Source organism: Balaenoptera physalus (genome assembly GCF_965194825.1).
Source record: "Balaenoptera physalus genome assembly, chromosome: 3".
Lineage (NCBI taxonomy): Eukaryota > Metazoa > Chordata > Mammalia > Artiodactyla > Balaenopteridae > Balaenoptera > Balaenoptera physalus.
Window position 1 is genome coordinate 97,743,082 of NC_138890.1, and position 21,101 is coordinate 97,764,182.

The following is a 21,101-nucleotide window of genomic DNA, read 5'->3' on the forward strand; positions in this document are numbered from 1 at the left end:
ATTTTTTTCCCTCCATATTGGATGTCCAGTTTCTGTGGCATTTTTTTTTTTTAATAAATTTATTTATTTATTTTTGGCTGTGTTGGGTCTTCGTTTCTGTGCGAGGGCTTTCTCCAGTTGCAGCAAGCGGGGGGCCGCTCTTCATCGCGGTGCGCGGGCCTCTCACTGTCACGGCCTCTCCCGTTGCGGAGCACAGGCTCCAGACGCGCAGGCTCAGTAGTTGTGGCTCACGGGCCTAGCCGCTCCGCGGCATGTGGGATCTTCCCGGACCAGGGCTTGAACCCATGTCCCCTGCATTGGCAGGCGGATTCCTAACCACTGCGCCACCCGGGAAGCCCCTGTGGCATCATTTATTGAAAAGAGTAACCTTTCCTCATTGAATTTTTTGACTCCTTTATAAAAAAAAAAAAAATTGACCACGTATGTGTCTATTTCTGGACATTCTCTTCTTTTCTATTGACTATATATCTAATATCCCTGGGCCAAAATAAAATGATCTTAATTACTGTAGCTTTATAAATAATTCTTGAAGTCAGGTACTAAGAGTAGTACTCCAACTTTGTACATTTTCCAAATTGTTTTGGCTACTCTAGGTCCTTTGTATTTCTTTATACATTTAGTCAGCTTGTAAATTTCTACCAAAAAAATCTTCTTAGGATTTTATTGAAATTGTGTTGAATCTACAGATAAATTTGGAGAGACTTGGCATCTTAATAAAACACTGAATCTTCTAGTTTACAAACATGCTTTATCTCTCCAATTATTTATGTATTTAATTTCTCTCGGCAGTGTTTTTTTAGTTGTCAGTGAATTGAATTTACATTTATTTTGTTAAAGTTATCTCTACAAATTTAGTAAATTTTTTTTTAGGTGACTTTTGATAGGATTTTTTTTTTTTGGCTTCGTCAGGTCTTACTTGCAGCACGCGGGATCTTCGCTGAGGTGTACGGGCTTCTCTCTAGTTGTGGCATGTGGGTTTTCTCTTCTCTAGTTGTGGCACACAGGCTCCAGGGCACGTGGGCTCTGTAGTTGTGGTGCAGGGGTTCCAGAGCGCGTGGGCTCTGTAGTTTGCGGCACGGGCTCTAGTTGAGGCGCCGGAGCTCAGTAGTTGTCGTGCACGGGCTTAGTTGCCCCGCAGCATGTGGGATCTTAGTTCCCTGACCAGGGATGGAACCCGCATCCCCTGCATTGTAAGGCGGATTCTTTACCACTGGACCACCAGGGAAGTCCCAAATTTAGTATTTTTGGATGCTATTGTAAGTACTTTATTTAAATTACCAATTTTTTGATTCTAGTGTATAGTTATACTGTTGATTTTTGTGTTGACCTTGCATCCTGCCAATGTGCTAAACTATTAATTCCAGTAGATTGCAGGGGAGGGGGAGGATAATTTCCTTAGGTCTTTCTATGTACATGATCCTGTTTGCAAATAAAAACAGCTTTAATTCCTTCATTCCTAACTGTATACTTTTTTCCTTTCCTTACCACCCGTACAATGTTGATATGGGAGAGGGGGTGGGAGTGGACATCCTTGGCTTATCCCTTATCTCAGCATTTGTCTTGCTCTGTTAAGTATGATCATAGCTGTAAGTTTTTCATAGATGCTTTTTATCAGGCTTAGTAAGTTAACCTTCTCTTCTTGGTTTGTGGAGACATTTTATCATGTCTGTTGAGATGTGTTCTTTCTTCTTTCATATTAATATGAATTACATTGGTTTTTAAATGTCAAACTAACCTGGCATTCCTCAGATAAACCCTATTTTATCAAGGTGTATTTCCCTTCTCCATATACTGTTGGATTCAACTTGCTAATATATTGTTTAAATTTTTACATCTATATTCATGGTGATATTTGTCAGTAGTTTTGTTGTATTATTTTATAACTTTTTTTTTTCTAGTTTGAGTAGGATAACGCTGATCTTGTAGGTTGAGGTGAGAAGTATATTCCTTTTCTCTTTTTTTTGAGCTATTAATGTTTATTTCGGATCAAAAATAAAGGGCAAAAATTGTGAAAATAAGACATAGTGAAAATGACAAAGTTCCGACTCCTAGAAAAAGAAGTAGCTTTTCCCATGGTAGAAAATCTGGAAAATGTGGAAAATACAAAGAAGAGTAAAAAAATTCCAGCACTGTCCCCACTGTCTATAGGTAACCGCTGTTAATATTTTTTAAAATATTTTAAATATAATGTTTAAAATATTGTGGTCACACATGTATGTGTATTTATATGTTCGATGTGTGTATGTGTATTAATTTATAGCCTGCTTTTCACGTAATAACGTGATATTACAATGTGATATAACAGCAATATGATATAAAATGGGTTTTATATATTTTTTAATAACTGCATAACACAAATTTGTTTAACCAATCCCCACTGTTGGGCATATAGACTCTATTTTTCCTTAATATAAATAAAACTTTAATAAATATACCTGGCACATCACTATTTCCTTACTATAACTTTTTAGAAGTGGAATTTGTGGGTCTTAAGATTTTGGGCAAATATTTCCAAATTGCCTTTCTGAGAGATCATTTTCCACTCCCACCAGCAGATCCCTGTTTCCTTTTTTGATGACTGAAAATAGTGAAGGTGAAAAATTTTTTTAAATATGTTGGCTAATTTTTTAATTGCCCATTTTGATTTTGAATATTTTGTCATTTTCTTACAGGTTTATAAGGGTTCTTACATATTAGGGGTATTAACTGTTTGTCATTTTGTTTATGGTGTTGTGTAATTTTTAGTGTTTTTTTTTTTAATTGAAGTATAGTTGCTGTACAATACATAAGTTACAGGTGTACAATATAGTGATTTAAATTTTTAAAGGTTATACACCATTTATAGTTAATATGGGTTACATTCCCTGTGTTATACAATGTATCCTTGTAGCTTATTTCATATCTAATAGTTTGTACCTCTGAATCCCCTACCGCTGTATTGCCCCTCCCTCTTCCCACTTAACCACTAGTTTGTTCTCTGCATCTGTGAATCTGCTTCTTTTTTGTTTTATTCATTTGTTTGTTGTATTTTTTAGATTCCACATATAAGTGATATCATACAGTATTTGCCTTTCTCTGACTTATTTCACTTAGCATAATGCACCCCAAGTCCATCCATATATATACACCACAACCTCTTTATCCATTCATCTGTTGATGGACACTTAGGTTGCATCTATATCTTGGCAATTACAGTTACAGATATTGTTGCTATGAACATTGGGGTGCACATATCTTTTCAAATTAATGTCTTTGTTTTTTTTCAGATCTATACCCAGGAGTGGAATTGCTGGGTTATATAGTAGTTCTATCTTTAGTTTTTTGAGAAATCTTCATACTGTTTTCCACAGTGGCTGCACCAATTTACATTCCCATCTATAGTGTACAAGGGTTCCCTTTTCTCCACATTCTCACCAACATTTGCTGTTTGTGTTCTTTTTGATGATAGCCATTCTGACAGATGTGAGGTGGTATCTCAGTGTGATTTTGATTTGCATTTCCCTGATGATTAGCAATGTTGAGCAACTTTTCATGTGCCTGTTGGCCATCTGCATTTCCTCTTTAGAAAAATGTCTATTCAGTACTTCTGCCCATTTTTTAATTGGGTTGTTTGTTTTACTGATGTTGAGTTGTATGAGCTGTTTATATATGCTGGATATTAATCCCTTACCAGTCATATCATTTGCAAATATTTTCTCCCATTCAGTAGGTTGTCTTTTCATTTTATTGATGGTTTCCTTTGCTGTGCCTTTTCTCTGTTTTCTAAAACAGTTTGTGTAGGCATATTATTTCTTCTTTAAATGTTTGCTAGAACTTACCAGTGAAGCCATGTGGACTGGTTTTAGTAGATATAGGACTATTCAGATTTTCTACTTTTTCAGTTTTGACAATTTGTGTCTTTCAAGGAGTTTGTACATTTTCTCTAAGTTGTAAAATTTTTTGGCCTATAGTTATTATCTTTTAAATGTCTGTAGGATCTGCAGTAATGTTTCCCTTTTCTTTTGTTCCTGATATTAATCAGGAACATTGTAGCTTCTTTTCTTCTTCTTCAGTCTAGCTAGAGGTTTACCATTTTTGTTGCTCTTTAAAAAAAAAAAATCAGCTTTTGGTTGTATTGATTTTTTTGTTTTATTGCTTCTCTCTTTAAAAAAATAGATTTTGTTTTATAGAGCCATTTTAGTTTCACAGCAAAACTGATTGGAGGGTGTAGAGATTTCCCATATACTCCCTACCCCTACATATGTACAGTCTCCCCTACTACCAAAGTCCCTCACCAGAGTGGTAAATTTTTTATAATCAATGAACTTATATTGACACATCTGTTATCACCCAAAGTCCATAGTTCACATTAGGGTTCACTCTTGGTTGTTTACATTCTATGGGTTTTGACAAATGTATAATAAAATGTTTCCGCCATTATAATACACAGAATAGCTTCACTGCCCTAAAAATTCCCTATGCTCTGCCTACCCATCCCTTCCTCCCCCCAACCCCTGGCAAACATAGATCCTTTTACTCTCTCCATAGTTTCGCCATCTCTAGAGCGTCACACAGTTGGAATCTTATGGATGTAGACTTTTCACATTGGCTTCTTTCACTTTGTAATATACATTTAAGTTTCCTCCATCTTTTCATGACTTGATAATTTTTTGTTTGTTTTTAGTACTGAAGTATAATCCATTTTCTAGATGTAACAGTTTACTTATCCCTTGATGGACTGAAGGACATATTGGTTGCTTCCAAGTTTGGGCAATTATGAATGAAGCATTCATATAAACATTCATGTGCAGGTTTTGGTGTGGACCTAAGTTTCAACTCATTTGAGTAAATCAAAGAGATTGTATAGTAAGAGTATGTTTAGTTTTGTAAGACATACTCTTACCAAACGGTCTTCCAAAGTGGCTACCATTTTGTATTCTCACCAGCAATGAATGAGAGTTCTTGCTGCTTTACATCCTTTCCAGCATTTGGTGGTATCAGTGTTTTGGATTCTGGTCACGCTAGTAAGTGTGTAATAATATCTCATCGTTATTTTTATTTGCAATTCCTTAATGATACATGATGATGAACGTCTTTCCATATGTTATTTTTTTAATTCTCATTTTTGTTTTGCATTTCTCTGGATTAGCAGTGAATTTGAGCATCCTCTTCACATATCTTCATATATCTCATATTCATTTACATTTCTTCTGTGAATTGCCTGATCATATATTTTGACCATTTTTTTCTATTGCTTTTCTTTTCTCTTGTTGATTCTTAATTCCTTTGAGATGCCAGAAAATTAGTTCCTTATTGGTTTAAAATATTGTAAATATCACCTCCCAATTTATTATCATTAACTTTTTCATGGTATTTTTTATTGAATAAAAATTCTTAATCAAGTCCATTATCTTTTCCTTGCCTTATGGTTTGTACTTTTGGATTTTAAGTCCTTTATCTGCACATTGGTCACAAAATGTTTTCCTACATTATCTTCTATTCACTTTTTATAGTTTTAGATTTCACATTTAAGTTTTTAATTCATTTAGAAGCTACTTTGTTCATAGTTTTAGGTGAGAATATAGGTTTACTTTTCTCCATATTGTGAACCAGTTCCTCTAACACTATCAGGTAACAGTCCTTCCTATTCCCATTGATCCATGGTGTAAACTTTGCGATATATCAAGTTCCTACGTATACATGACATGAGTCTAAGTTTGTGCTTCCTATTTTGTTTGCATCATCCACTTGTCTGACCACTTTATTATTATATCACAGAAGTGTTATTATGTAGCAGGGAAAATCTACCCTCTTTGCTGTTCTCAAAGCTGATGTGGTCACATATGTATCTTTAAGCAATATATATTTTCTTTGCATATTGTCTATTTATTTGGGACTAAAGATTTCTAATTAATTTGTACAAATAAAAATGTGTAAGGAAAAATGTATGATACAGTTGATGCAAAATTTCTCTGGCTGGATTTATGTTTTTTGGTCTATGCAAATAAACCAAAATAGTTAATACCTCTTTTAATGATATGCTTACACTATATATATGCCAGTGTCAGAGGAGTTAGTGGAAGTATTTTTATGTTTTAAATTGTTTTATTCTATACTCCCTAAATATTTTGGAATGAAATATATGGATACATCTAAAGGTTTTTATTTATATAGAATCAGAGTCAGAGATTAATCTTAGAATTTGCTTCATGTGTTTCAATTAATAAATAAGAGAGACACAAAGAGGTCAACTGACCTGCCCAAATGGATACAGGCTAATTAATTGTGAAATCAGTAGTAAACATATACTTCTTGACTTTGCCTTTTATATAGTTCTGAACATATCTATGATTTATTTGCCTTAGACTTTAGTTCGACTATAACATAGAAAAACATGTCTGGCAAAATAGGTTTTTCAGATATTAAATAATATCTTTTTTTACATTTACTTTGTTCCCACATGACCTTCATTATAGGGTTAAATCTTCTGTGTGGGGACAACAGTACTTTTGATAAATTTGGGCAAAATTAAGACTAGAGGATGGAAGTTTAGTAGAAGTTTCTTGCCATGAGAGCAAGGAATATATGTCTGTAAAACCAAGTGCTTTCAGAATATATATTCTTACTACCTGCAAATTCACCAAGTTTAGTGGTGATAAATGCTCTCTTATTTATAACTTCTAATTGAAATAGTAGGATGCCTGAGCAGGTGCAAGCATTTTGCAAAATAGATGCTACTAAAAGGCTCTGGTAAGGATACATGTTAATATTTAAATGTTCTTTCCAAAGGCCATCTTATTAGATTACAAAAAGTAACATAATGATATTATTGACTATTTCTTTCATAAGAGACAGGCAAGTTTTGATGACTTTGTAATGTGTCACCTTGGCTAGGCTACATTACATTCCCCTAAATTCCTTTACCTGTTTGTTGCCAGTTAGGGTGGGCCACAAGGGATATATCTGTGGGGGATTTGGAGAGCAGAGGTGAAGAAGCAGCCATATGTGTGTTAGACATCTTGTTGCTTATCTGCTGGCTCACCTAGGGTGAGGAAGTGGCCAGGACTGCACCCCTGGAGTCTGCCACCCCTGGAGTTAGTGTCTCTGTCTCCTTGACTTGATGAAGTGCCTTGGTTCCCACAGGACACATTCCATTAAGGTGAGAGGCAACAAGAACGGACACATTTGTCAGACTGTTCTCATGAGATCTAGCTCATGCTTGTGAGTTTGAGATTGTTTTTGCTCTTCCTCACTTTATATCCATTTTCCCTTCCCAACTGTCTGCTATGTGGACTTCAAGCTACAGCATCAGATGCAAAGTCAACAACCTTATGGAGACTACTTACCCAGCTCTCACAATCAATAAGGTCAAATTCTTGTATCAAATCCCCTTATTTTATCTATCTACCTACCTATTCATCATTCATCCATCCATCCATCATCTACCTCCTAGTCATTCTTCTTTTCTAATTAAACTCTGACTGATATATTTTTCATTTATTCACACAAGTATGATTAAAATGTACTTCTAACCTGCATTCATTTAATATAGCACACATATAGTTTACAAAATTAGATTTTCATTTTTTCGTTTTGAGTTTGAATCTAGACCAATGACTTTTTTTCCTTATTCTTGAATTATCAGAAACATTTGACACTACTGATCCTTACTCACCTTGATTCGAAGGCTCTGACTGTAATTCATATATTAATTTGCACTTTTGGCTGCAAATACAATAACAGAAAATCTTACTCAACTGATTTAAAAACGCTGGGGAGAAGTTACCTCCCATAGTTCTGAAATATTTTGTCTCTAGGGTAAACAACAATTCAGTGATGTGATCAAGAGCCAAGATTCCTTCCACTTTCTACTCTGCCATCCTTGAGCTAGTTTCCTTCATCGCTACAAGGTGGTTGTTCAAAGAGGCACAACAACCACAGGAGAAGGGGACCTCATCTTCACATGTGTTTTTTATTAGTAGCAAATATATCTTTCCTGGCAGTCTCCACAGCAGGTTTCCCCTCATAATGCATTGGCCAGACTTGTGTATATGTATACATGTATGTGTATGTGTATATACGTATGTGTATGTGCCTAAATCAATTTACGGCAAGAGGAATGGAGCATCATGATCAGCATAGATCACTTAGAATTTACCCCTGGAGCTGGCAGTAGCTCACCATTCCCTGAGTGAAGTATGGCAACATGGAATAAACTGGGACTTGGACAGCAAAAATGAAAGAGGAAAAATGTGCCTGAGAGGCAAACAATAGTGCCTGCTACATAGTGCATGTCTTATCTCCCTTATCTCAGACCTCTTTCCCTGTTTCAAGTCCATAAAAATGTACAAAGCTCTCCTTTTTCTCTTGACACATTCTCCCTTGGCAATCCCATCGACTTTCCTATCTTTAAGTACTATGTTTCAGAGCATGGTTTCCACAGCATTGTAATGGTGGCCTCTCCCAAACTTTAGAGTACTGTTTTTAGAAGCCCATGGGATATTTTCATCTAGCTATGTCACCAACAAAGCCCATTAACAGTTCCTGGGAAATGAAAATAGAATCTGCCCTTAGTCTAGTTTCACTTGCTCATAGGGTGCTGTGTGCAGAAGCTTTGCACTCAGTGCTTCAGACTGGAGTTTCTAGTGCAAAATGGTTACATGCATTTCAGCTCAGTGGGCCATGTGCACAAGCACTGCACAGGACACTTCAAGATGGCAGCAGCTTACTGTGTGAAGAACCTGGCACTTTGATCTGGAGTGCTGGGAGCAGCACACCTGTGCCTGACAAAGATACCACAAAAAAAGAAAATGACAGGCCAATATCACTGATGAAAATAGATGCAAAAATCCTCAACAAAACACTAGCAAACCGAATCCAACAATACATTAAAAGGGTCATACACCATGATCAAGTAAGATTTATCCCAGGGATGCAAGGATTTTTCAATATCCGCAAATCAGTGTGATACACCACATTAACAAATAGAAGAATAAAAAATATATGATCATCTCAATAGATGAAGAAAAAGCTTTTGACAAAATTCAACACCCATTTATGATAATACCTCTCCAGAAAGTGGGCGTAGAGGGAAACTACCTCAACGTAACAAAGGCCATATATGACAAACCACAGCTGACATCATACTCAATGGTGAAAAGCTGAAACCATTTCCTCTAAAATCAGGAACAAGACAAGGATGTCCACTCTCCCCACTTCTTTTCAACATAGTTTTGGAAGTCCTAGACATGGCAATCAGAGAAGAAAAAGAAATAAAAGAAATATAAATTGGAAAAGAAGAAGTAAAACTGTTACTGTTCACAGATGACATGATACTATACATAGAAAATCCTAAAGATTCCACCAAAAAACTACTGGAGCTAGTCAATGAATTTGGTAAAGTTGCAGGATAAAAAATTAATACACAGAAATCTATTGCATTCAAATACACTAACAACAAAAGATCAGAAAGAGAAATTAAACAATCCCATCAAAAAGAATAAAATACCTTGGAACAAACCTACCTAAGGAGACAAAAGACCTGTACTCTGAAAGCTATAGGACGTTGATGAAAGAAATCGAAGATGACACAAACAGATGGAAAGATATACCATATTCTTGGATTGGAAGAATCAATATTGTCAAAATGACTATACTACCCAAGGCAATCTACAGATTCAATTCAATCACTATCAAATTACCAATGACATTTTTCACAGAACTAGAACAAAACATTTTGCAATTTTTATGTAACACAAAAGACCCCAAATAGACAAAACAGTCTTGAGAAAGAAAAACGGAGCTGGAGGAATCAGGCTCCCTGACTTCAAACTATAGTATATAGCTACAGTAATCAAAACAGTATGATACTAGCACAAAGACAGACTTATAGATCAATGAAACAGGATAGAAAGCCCAGAAATAAACCCACACACCTATGGTCAATTAATCTATGACAAAAAAGGCAAGAGTATACAATGGAGAAAAGACAGTCTCTTCAATAAGTAATGCTGGGAAAACTGACAGCTACATGTAAAAGAATGAAATTAGAATATTCTCTAACACCATACACAAAAATAAACTCAAAATGGATTAAAGACCTAAATGTAAGACTGGATACTATAAAACTCTTAAAGGAAAACGTGGGCAGAACGCTCTTTGACATAAATTGCAGCAATATCTTTTTAGATCCACCTAGAGTAATGAAAATAAAAACAAAGAAAAACAAATGGGACCCAATTAAACTTAAAATCTTTTGCACAGCAAAGGAAAACATAAACAAAATGAAAAGGCAACCCAGAGAATGGGAGAAAATATTCGCAAAGGATGCTACTGACAAGGGATTAATCTCCAAAGTATACAAACAGCTCATGTAGCTCAACATCAAAAGAAACAAAGAACCCAATAAAACGGGCAGAAGATCTAAATAGATGTTTCTCCAAAGAAGACATACAGATAGCCAAAAAGCACATGAAATATGCTCAACATCACTAATTATTAGAGAAATTCAAATCAAAACTACAATGAGGTATCCCCTCACGCCAGTCAGAATGACCATCATCAAAAATGTCTACAAACAATAAATACTGGAGAAGGTGTGGAGAAAAGGGAACCCTCCTACACTGTTGGTGGGAATGTAAATTGGTACAACCACTATGGAGAACACTTTGGAGGTTCCTTAAAAAACTAAAAATATTGGATTTCCCTGGTGGCGCAGTGGTTAAGAATCTGCCTGCCACTGCAGGGGATAGGGGTTTGATCCCTGGTCCAGGAGGATCCCTCATGCTGCAGAGCAACTAAGTCTGGGTGCCACTACTACTGAGCCCGCAAGCCCCAACTACTGAAGCCTGCGTGCCTAGAGCCCGTGCTCCGCAACAAGAGAAGCCACCATGATGAGAAGCCTGTGCACCGCAACAAAGAATAGCCCTGGTCACTGCAACTGGAGAAAGCCTGCGCACAGCAATAAAGACCCAACATAGCCAAAAATAATTAGAAAAGAAAAAAAACCCCTAAAAGTAGAGCTACCATATGATCCAGCAATCCCACTCCTGGGCATATATCTGGAGAAAACCATAATTTGAAAAGATAGTTGTACCCCAGTGTTCATTGCAGTACTATTTACAATAGCCCAGACATGGAAGCAACGTAAGTACCTACTGACAGATGAATGTATAAATAAGATGTGGTATGTATATACAACAGAATATTACTCAGCCATAAAAAATGAAATAATGCCATTGGCAGCAACATGGATGGACCTAGAGATTATCATACTAAGTAAGTCAGAGAAAGTCAAATATCATATGACATCACTTATATGTGGAATCTAAAAAAATGATACAAATGAACTTATTTACCAAACAGAAACAGACTCACAGATATAGAAAACAAACTTATAGTTACCAAAGGGGAAACATAGAGGGGAGGGATAAATTAGGAGTTTGGGATTAACATATACCCACCACAGTATATAAAATAAATGATCAACAAAGATTTACTGTATAACACAGAAAACTCTACTCAATATTCTGTAATAACGTATATAGGAAAAAAATCTGAAAAAGAATAGATATATACATATGTATAACTGAATCACTTTGCTGTATATCTGAAACCAACACAACACTGTAAATCAACTATACTCCAATATAAAATAAAAATTAAAAAAAAAAGATAAAGTGCAACATGTCGGAGGGAAAAAACAAGAAGAAAAAGAAAAAGCAATTACTAGAGACCCCTGCTCTGGCCCTCCCAGATTTAACTAAACCCTTTGACCTTAACTAAACCCTTCATGAGACGGGGAATCGCCCTTTGGGCATCAGCTCAAAAACTGGGACCCCTTGCTCAGGTGATTGCTTATTCCTCTAAACAGATCAGGGCTTCCCTGGTGGCGCAGTGGTTGAGAATCTGCCTGGCAATGCAGGGGACACGGGTTCGAGCCCTGGTCTGGGAAGATCCCACATGCCGCGGAGCAACTAGGCCCGTGAGCCACAACTACTGAGCCTGCGCGTCTGGAGCCTGTGCTCCGCAACAAGACAGGCCGCAACAGTGAGAGGCCCGCGCATCGTGATGAAGAGTGGCCCCCGCTTGCCGCAACTAGAGAAAGCCCTCACACAGAAACGAAGACCCAACACAGCCAAAAATAAAATAATAAATAAATAATAAATAAATTTTAAAAAAACAAAAAAAAACCAGATCAAACTGCTGAGGGATGGCCTCCTTGCCTTGGGGCAGTAGCAGCTACTACAACCTTGCTAAAGGAGGCTGAAAAGTTAACGTTTGGCCAGCCAGTCACTATACGGACCCCACACCACATTCAGGCTTTAGTAAGTTCTAAGGGAACAGAGTGGCTATCCCCTGCAAGGTCGATTCAAGTTCAGGCTATGCTTTTAGACAACCCAGTGGCCAGCATAGAAACCTGTCACATGCTAAAATCTGCCAGCCTGCTACCCACAGAAACGGGGTCCCCGGAGCATGACTGTATAGAAACTATAGACATGATCTATTCCAGTCACCCCAACCTAGGAAGTTAGGAAGTGAGCCTCTCCTAAACGCCAAAGAGGAATGGTTCACAGACAGGAGTGATTTTATGAGAGAGAGAAAAAGGTTGGTGGGATACACAGTGACCTCCCAGACTCAAGTCATAGAGGCAAGAAGCCTACCCCCAGGGACTTCTGCCCAAAGGCTGAGCTGATAGCCCTCATCTGATCCGTAGAGCTCGGGACAGGGAAGATCTTAAATGTTTACACAGATTCCCGGAAGACATATGCCATCCAACATGCACACAGAGTTATTTTTTTTAAAAAAAGGAGGTGTGCTTACTGCATAGAATAAGCAGGTGAAACATGGATTAAACATATTGAGACTCCTAGATGCAGTGCAGCTTCCAAAAAAGGTGGCAGTGATTCATTGTAGGGGTCACCAAAAGGGGATGCAGAGACAAGAAAGGGAAACAAAAAAGTGGACGCAACTGCCAAAAGGGTGGCCCCAGAACCACTAACTTGGCAACTACCTTTTATACCTCGAAGGCCAGATCCATCCAATTACTCCCCAATCTACACAAAGGAAGAATTAGACAATGCCCAGAAATGGGGCTTCAACAGAAACCTAGGAAGCCATGTGTGGCTAGTTAATGATCATGAGCAATACTTCTTCTCCCAAACTGCAGCTTGTCAAGCCATCAGGGAGGCTCATCAAAGAACTGACTATGGGAGGGAAGCCCTATATAATTGATTAGTGGAGGTCATGGTAACTCCTGGCATGAAAAGTATAATCAGTCGAATAGTCGAGACATGCCCCATATGCACAATAAACAACACAAATACCAGACCACCTTCCCCCGTCCCCCCCGAGGAGGCTCCTAGATAAGGCCCTTTCAGCCAGAGGGGCATACCCTGGGGAAGACTGGCAGATCGATTTCACTGTCAGGTATTTCAGACGACTGGGAATAGCACCTTGACTAGCAAAAACCAGTCAGCCGAATTTGGCCAAACAAATGCGGAGCAACGTAAAACAGGCCTCCCTGGCATCATTTAGTTTTTACCTTTCCTGGGCCCCTAATGACCATGATTCTCTTGCTAATACTTGGGCCATGCATCCTAAATTGTCTGGTGTCCGTCTTCAAAAGTTTTATGAAATGGAGCAGGAGCCTATGGGGCCTTTCTGGGACAGACGCCCCTCTGCCCCATGTCCTCCACCTGCCTCTTGTTTGTAGAAAAGCTTTAGCCTCCTAGGCCTTTCCTCGGTTCCAAAGAATAAATTCAATCAGAGAAGTGAGAAAATACAGAAACAAAGGAAAAGGGTCAAGCAAGACAAAATAATAATAGTTTAGCCATTAAACAAAGTCAAGGACCCTTAGTTCCTCCTCAAGGGCCGTAGATAACATTCTGAGCCAAATCCTTGAGCCGTTTCACAGATACTAGAAGCCCGATCAGGTGAAAGATGTTAACTGCATGCTGCCCACAAGCACGTAGACCCCAGACCGGTTGGAACCAGCAGGTTGATGATGTTGATTCCCAAAATACCACCCTGTTACCTCACCACCAACCAATCAGAAGAACATCTATGAGCTGATCGTGCACCGTGCAACCTTCTCCCTCACCCTGTCTTTAAAAACCAGGGACACCTGAAAGCCGTCAGGGAGTTCAGGTCTTTTTACCATTAGCCACCAGCACTTGCTTGGCCTTGCAATAAACACTGCGCTTTTCTTCACCACAACCCGAGGTGGGCAGTTTAGCTTTACTGCACAGGGGCGAGCGGTAGATCCTCGTCTACCAAGTTTGGTTCAGTAACAGAATCTATACAACTCCAAATCGTGGTCACTCAGGAATGCGAACAGTCAGGGCTAAGGCCTGGTGACCATCAAACACATCTAAAGGCACTGGGGAGAAGCTCTGCTCCTCCACCCAGGGTTACGACCACGGCCAAAATCAATAGGAAGCAGTTTCAGAAGCCGGAGCGGCGCCCCTCCGCGCCCCTCAGGAATGAAGAGCAGGACGAAAGACAGAGGACGGATTTGTCATCAGCAAAGCCCGTTGACAATTCCCAGGAAATAAACATGGAATCTGGGTCATAAAGTAAAGTCTAACCTTTTTTTTCTTTCTTTCGTGCTTCATACACTTTCACTTGCTCAAAGGATGGCGCGTGCAGAGCCTGCTACCCGGACCTTCAGCCTGGAGCTGCTAGTGCGAAATGGCTGCGCCTGACACCTCAGCTCAGCGGAGCGCCGGCACAGGCCTCTGCCTTCAGGAGCCAGAGCATCTCAGCTGCCCCCAGCCCTCGAGAACTCCGCCCCTCCCCGCTGAGGAGACCCCAGTGAAGCGGCTCCTTCACAGCTGTGCCCCTTCTGCTGTGGACCAGAACCCTACAGAGCAGCCCCGCCCACGGGCTTTGGAGAGCACGTGTGCTAGAGGGCTTGCTTGTTCTTTGACCAAAGCAGAAAGCTTTCCTTTACTTCTGAACTGAACTGGATCTCGTTCTGTTGACGGGAGCAACACTGGGCAGAAAGACCCTTGTAGGGAGCTGACTCGGGGGGGTCATCACGGCTGTCCTCTAGCACCCCCAGCTGTTTAATTTAGCATCACATTTTCCTTCCTCACACCGTTTCTCCACACCTCAGTTCCTGCGTAACATTTTCTAGTCAGTAGAATTCTAGTTAAATTATGGATCTACTCTAACTATAAATGATGTGAAAGTAAGACACACACAGACAAAAAAGAAACACCACCTCATCTATATTTCTTCAGTCATTTTAGCATTTGGATAAGTATTTTATATTTAGAATGGAATTCAAGATAGTCTTTTGCTATCCTGGAAAGAAGGGGGCAAGAGTAAAGGTTTACTAGTGACTAGTTGCTGTCAGAAAGTGAGGTCAGATTCCTTCCTACTCTTTTCCTTGGGCTTCTCATCTCTTTGCTCCGTTACAATGAACTTTTCTTATATATAGGATATCTTTTGAAACTGTCACCTCTGCTCTTACTCCAAGAATGCAGAGGGTTCCAAAGTATCTTTCCTATTTTAATTCTAGCTATAAAATGTCAATAATGATAGAAGAGATTGAAATTAAATTATGTAACTAATAATATTAATTGTATTTATTTGAATTGATGACACAATAAATAGTAATGAACACATGCTAATATTTTAATATGATTGTTGGCCAGTCTCTACTTGAGCATGCATAACTGGTTATAAGTTTGAGATTCTCTGGTAATGCTAAATATAATACATCTGGGTCACTTCTGCCCATATCTTGTGCTCTAAACCTGCTCGCCAGCCATAGGGGAGACCCCTATGGCCAAGCTTGTTCTTTGTGACTGCGTTAGTCAGGGTTTTCCAGAGAAACACGATAGATTTTTCTCTCTCTCTCAGAGATGGATTTAGTTTAAGGCATTGGCTCATGTGACTGCAGGGCATGGTGAGTCTAAAATTCTTATGGCAAGCCCACAGCCTGGAAAGTGAGTCAGGGTTTCTATCTTGCAGAGTCTGGAGGCAAAAGCCTTTGTTTTCTCTTTTTTTTTTTTTTTCCAAAACCTCAGTCTTTGCTCTTAAGGCCTACAGCAGATTGAATGAGCCCACCCACATAATGGGGTGGTGGGGGGAGGGTCATCAGCTTTACTCAAAGGCTACTGATTTAAATGTTAATCACATCTAAAAAATACCTTCACAGCAACATCTAGACTGGTGTTTGAGCAGACAACTGTGTACTGTAGCCTAGCAAAGTTGGTGCATAAAATTAACCATCACCATGACCCTGCCACTCCTTGGCCATGGCTAATTGGGAAAAGATGCACACTTTAAGCAGGACTAATCAAGTTTCTCTCATGGGAATTTATTATGAGGGACTTAGGGACTCTTGTGGGTCTTTGTTGATCCCTTGACCTAGAAAGGTGTATATATTGGTCATCTTTAAAGGAGCATAAGCACGAAGCAGACATGCAGAGAGAAACAAAAACAAGAGACCATGCACATTCAGAGCAGCCCAGTGAATTATTTTATGGGGCTTGGCTGTACCTCCTGCTCTTATTGTGTGAGATAATATTAGATTTTTTCCAAACGAATTCTTTTCTATTTAAGTTACTTTGACTGAGTTTATATTCTTTACCACAAAGTCATCCCTACGATGCCATTTTCGCATACCATATTTTTTCTCATTCATGTGGTCAACTGTCAAAAGTTGTTAAGGAGTCACTTAAGAACAGAGAGGTTTTTTTTTTTTACTGGATTTGGTAACAGAATTAAATTTCTGACCTTGACAAGTCTCAGCCAAGTGGAAGGATATTATTGCAAGTGAAGTAGATTGAAGAAAGCATGTGAGGTGAGGAAATAGAAACTGTGACGCACAGACGTTTTCAAGAAGTTCAGTGGTGAAGGAGAACAGAGAAATAGGTCATTATCTACAGGGTTATGTGGAATCGAGGAAGATTTTTTCGGCGCGGAGGTTGTTTGAAAGAGAAGGAGATACTTGAGGATATTTTTCATTTGTGGAAATGACCCAATAGAAAGAAAAAAACATGATGCAGAGGAGAGGGGATAATTGCAAGGATCAAGCCTTTATAAAGGTGGGAGTTTATGAAGAGAGAGTTTCAGAGCACAGGGGAAGGAGCTACTGTCCATAGTAAAAGGAGTGTGAGTGGCACGTGGGTGTGATTGCTCACAGGCTGGTGATTTTAGAGGCTGTATCTATTTTCTCACTATAAACCAAGTTCAATCATCTGAGAAATGGAGAAGGGAGAGGAAGTTTAATAAAGATGAAAAATGGTGAAATATTTCTCTTAAAGGGAAAGAAATATTTAAGCAAGATACATGTAATGGCACTGCTGTAACTAAATAAATAAAAATGACCAAGATACCCCAACAAGTGACTCCCTGTGACTATATTTCTTATCCCCCAAATGGTCAGACCTGCTTATCTTTCAAATGTATAAAATAGGAATAAGTACAGTTGGTTTCTCTTATTGAGCACCTTACCTATGTGTTTTTAGTTTCCCATGGCACCTACGAGGCCGGTAGTTTAACCGTTTTCCTGTTGTGGAAACTGATCAAGAGAAGTTAATTCTCCCAAGATCACAGCTAGTGATGGCTGGGGATAAAATTCAGATATAGTTCTTTCAAATTTCATTATGCCCCACTCTTTCCACTATGCCACACTTTCTCCATTATGTTCATCCCAGTTACTGACAGCCTCAAGGCATGGAGTCCCTGGGGGCACAGAAGGGCAAGGAGAGAGGATGCTACAGGGAGACTTAAACGAAGGTAAACCTCCACAGTTGCACGGAGAAAAACCCGAACCTATGCGCCGATTTTACATTCAGCTGATGGAGTGTCTGTATCATGTCTGGAGACTCTTTTTTTAAAATAATTAATTTATTAATTTATTTATTTATTTATTTTTGGCTGCATTGGGTTTTCGATGCTGCGCGCGGGCTTTCTCTAGTTGCGGCGAATGGGGGCTACTCTGTTGCGGTGCGCGGGCTTCTCTTTGTGGTTGCTTCTCTTGTTGTGGAGCACGGGCTCTAGGCATGTGGGCTTCAGTAGTTGTGGCTCGCGGCCTCTAGAGCGCAGGCTCAGTAGTTGTGGTGCACAGGCTTAGTTGCTCCATGGCATGTGGGAAACTTCCTGGACCAGGGCTCAAACCCGTGTCTGCTGCATTGGCAGGCAGATTCTTAACCACTGTGTCACCAGGGAAGTCCCCATGTCTGGGGACTCTTGAGTACTGTCTGGATATCTCTGGAAAGCAAAAATCTGCTTGCTTGGTCAATGCCAAATCACAGTTACTAAAGGTGGACAAGCTGATTTTTTGATCCATTGGATGTCAAATCTTAAATTTCAAAATCCTGTCACTATATCCACATTTCATAAAAACTGTGATTATGTGTGAAATGTAGTCATCTCTACAACAAACTGCTATTTTTTCAATGCAGCAAAAAAATGGAATTCTGTTTCCAAAATGCCACAGGTCCAAATCTGTACTTCATGCGTTCCAACCACTGTAACCACCAGGGGGCAGTACGAATCCGCCCATTAAAAGGAATCACAGAAAAGACAGGTGTTCTGTAAAATTTTTGCTCTGAGATTCTTAAAAATAATTTTTAAAATTATGAATCCCTCCAAAAAGTTTGTCATATCTAAAATATTTCAAAATAAGGACATAATTTTTGTATGTTATAATAAAGGATATCATTTCTGGTATATTTATATTTTAAAATAAAATTTATATCACCTTTTCCATATATCCAAAGGAAACTAAATACCATGGCAATTTGATACCCATCACCATCCATTCAAAAATAAAATGGTGGATGTAGGGGAAGGAGGCCCCCAGGTGGTTCCCCGCTACCCCTGCCCTACCTGGCCTCATCCTTGTATTTTATTAATTAAACAATCTCTTGTTTTTTAACCCCTAAAAAATATACATGGAAAAAGCTTTCTTAAGCAATTGGAAAATTTGTATTTTTCTATTTTCTTCTTAACTTGTATATAAATTCCACTTTCATTACATCACATGTACTTGTAGGGTTTTTTGGATTACCCTCACACACTTTCCTGCAACAAAAATACATATATAAATCGAAATATAGTTTTTAAAAACTTCAAGTGACCATAATTATTACAGCTATTACTAATATACAATTAATCACAATAGCATACATGTATTATAAACATTGATATAGAATTATTAAACCTAAAAAGTAAAATTGTATTTTAAATGTAGATATTAATGAGGTGGATGAGGATATATTTATTTTAGAATAAGACAGGATTCAGCATCAGTTTTATTTTTATTATGCTGACAGACTCGATCATATCAATAAGTAGATGGAAACGGAAGGAGTTTTGTTCAGGCAATGTCACAAAGTTATTTGAACCCCTCCCAGGTTACTTGCTGAAAGTCACATAGTGATTGATCATCAGGAATGTTTTAATGATCTAATAGTTGATGACTGCATTAGATCTTCCTATTTTGTGCTAAGAAATAATTGAAAACTATTTGATTTGCATAATGATTGTTACCCATTCATTAGAGTCATTCACTTGCTTAAGCAATATTTTGAATTGTCCCCTGGCTTGATGCTCCACAGGTTTTTCAAATCAGAGTATTGTTCCATGGTAAGACTAGGGATGGTTGAGGGATATGCATTTCACGTGTTAATTGGGAGAAGGCTGATTATGAAGAGGGAGCGGGCAAGGAAAACCAGCATGATCTTCAACTTCAGGGATGGCTTCAGGCAGAACAGATCTAAGAAATATTACCTATGAAACAAGAAGATCTGGAAATCACATGCACATATGCCTTAGAAAGTCTTCATGTGCATCAGTTGGAAGATTATTGTCCTAACTAACTTAAAACAAAATAAAAACACAGCACTTCTCTCACTTCCGGACCTTTGAAATCAATTGAGTTGAGAACATGTGATGAAAACTGAGAAGTATGCATGCCCCAAAATCTGATTTTAATCTAAGTAAACATATTATTTTAAGGTCCAATGAAGAAATTTCTTTCTCCAAATCAATGTGTTTATTAGTCTATACCTTCTTCTAATTCTTGTTCCTATCATCATAGATATGCTTTTGTATTCTGCATTTTAACTGTTTGAAATATACTTTTTATTGAAATTAAAAATACTCATGATATAAAGATAGAGATATCTCCACAAAGCTTTTATGAAAAAGAACAGTCCTGGGTCTTAATCACCTCACCACAGCATTGTTTGCCTCCCTTTTTAACTCTCTTGCTCCATCTTCTGATTGTAACCGACATATACCAAAATAAAATGTGGGTATTGCTGCTTTTCTGTCTTACAGTTTTAGGCATTAACTATTATAACTTTCCATTATGAAAGATGAAGATTCAGTTCAATTTTACCTCCATCTGTACCCCGTAGACTCCCCGTGCTCCAATCTTTCCTGTGTAGATGCAACTTTAGCAGGAAACACGTTCAGTTTCTACATTATGAGGGTCATGTTAAACACTATCTGCACCTGAGCCACGTACTCAGTGCACTGATTACTCTGTCTTGCCTGCACAACATTTCATTTTCCTTGGAATTTTTAATAGTTTCCTATGTACTCAACTCAGTTCCAAACTTCCCCTGAATTGTATGTCTTCAGTTAATATGTTCAGACATGTTAGGTTTCAATTTCATCGTCTTGAAGAAGTTTCTTCCAAAGCCTTCTGACCTTTCCTATTTGGGATGGGGCTGCCTCTAGCCTGCTGCATGACCATGGCCTCATTTAGGAATTCTGTCGGCTTCCTTCCTGTGATGGATCCCCTGGTTCCTGGATCCCCTAGTTCCTCCTGGGCTTATCCCCTTATTCTGGTGGAACATATTCTCCAGTAGCATTCTGAGAAAGGATGAATAGGAATTAGGTTTTTGAAAGTGTATTTCTAAAAATATATATATATATTTTTTTCAAATCTACAACTTAATTGATAATAGAGAAGGCTTTAAAAATCTAGGTTGGAAATCATTTTTTCTTTTTACAAACCAATGGTTTAGGAGAACATGTTGCTTTCCAATCCTTGTCCATATTGTAACCTCTTCTTCTCCTTCTTGAATCATTCATTGTGCCAGAAACTCACAATCTGATCTGCAAATTCTTTAGGAGCATATATGCTTCCA

General features: G+C 38.5%; 1 protein-coding gene across 3 annotated transcripts in view; it reads right to left on the minus strand.

Annotated features, from left to right (window-relative positions):
• The window catches only part of RGMB (repulsive guidance molecule BMP co-receptor b), a 99,603-nt gene that overhangs the window by 34,473 nt on the left and 44,029 nt on the right, over window positions 1–21,101 (minus strand). The window contains exon 7 of one of the 3 annotated variants that reach the window (XM_082458168.1): window positions 1,949–20,823. The exons of the other annotated variants lie outside the window; for them this stretch is intronic. The gene's annotated coding sequence lies outside the window, so the exon portion shown is untranslated. Of the gene's footprint in view, window positions 1–1,948; window positions 20,824–21,101 lie in introns of those variants that run through there. 3 annotated transcript variants of the gene reach the window in all.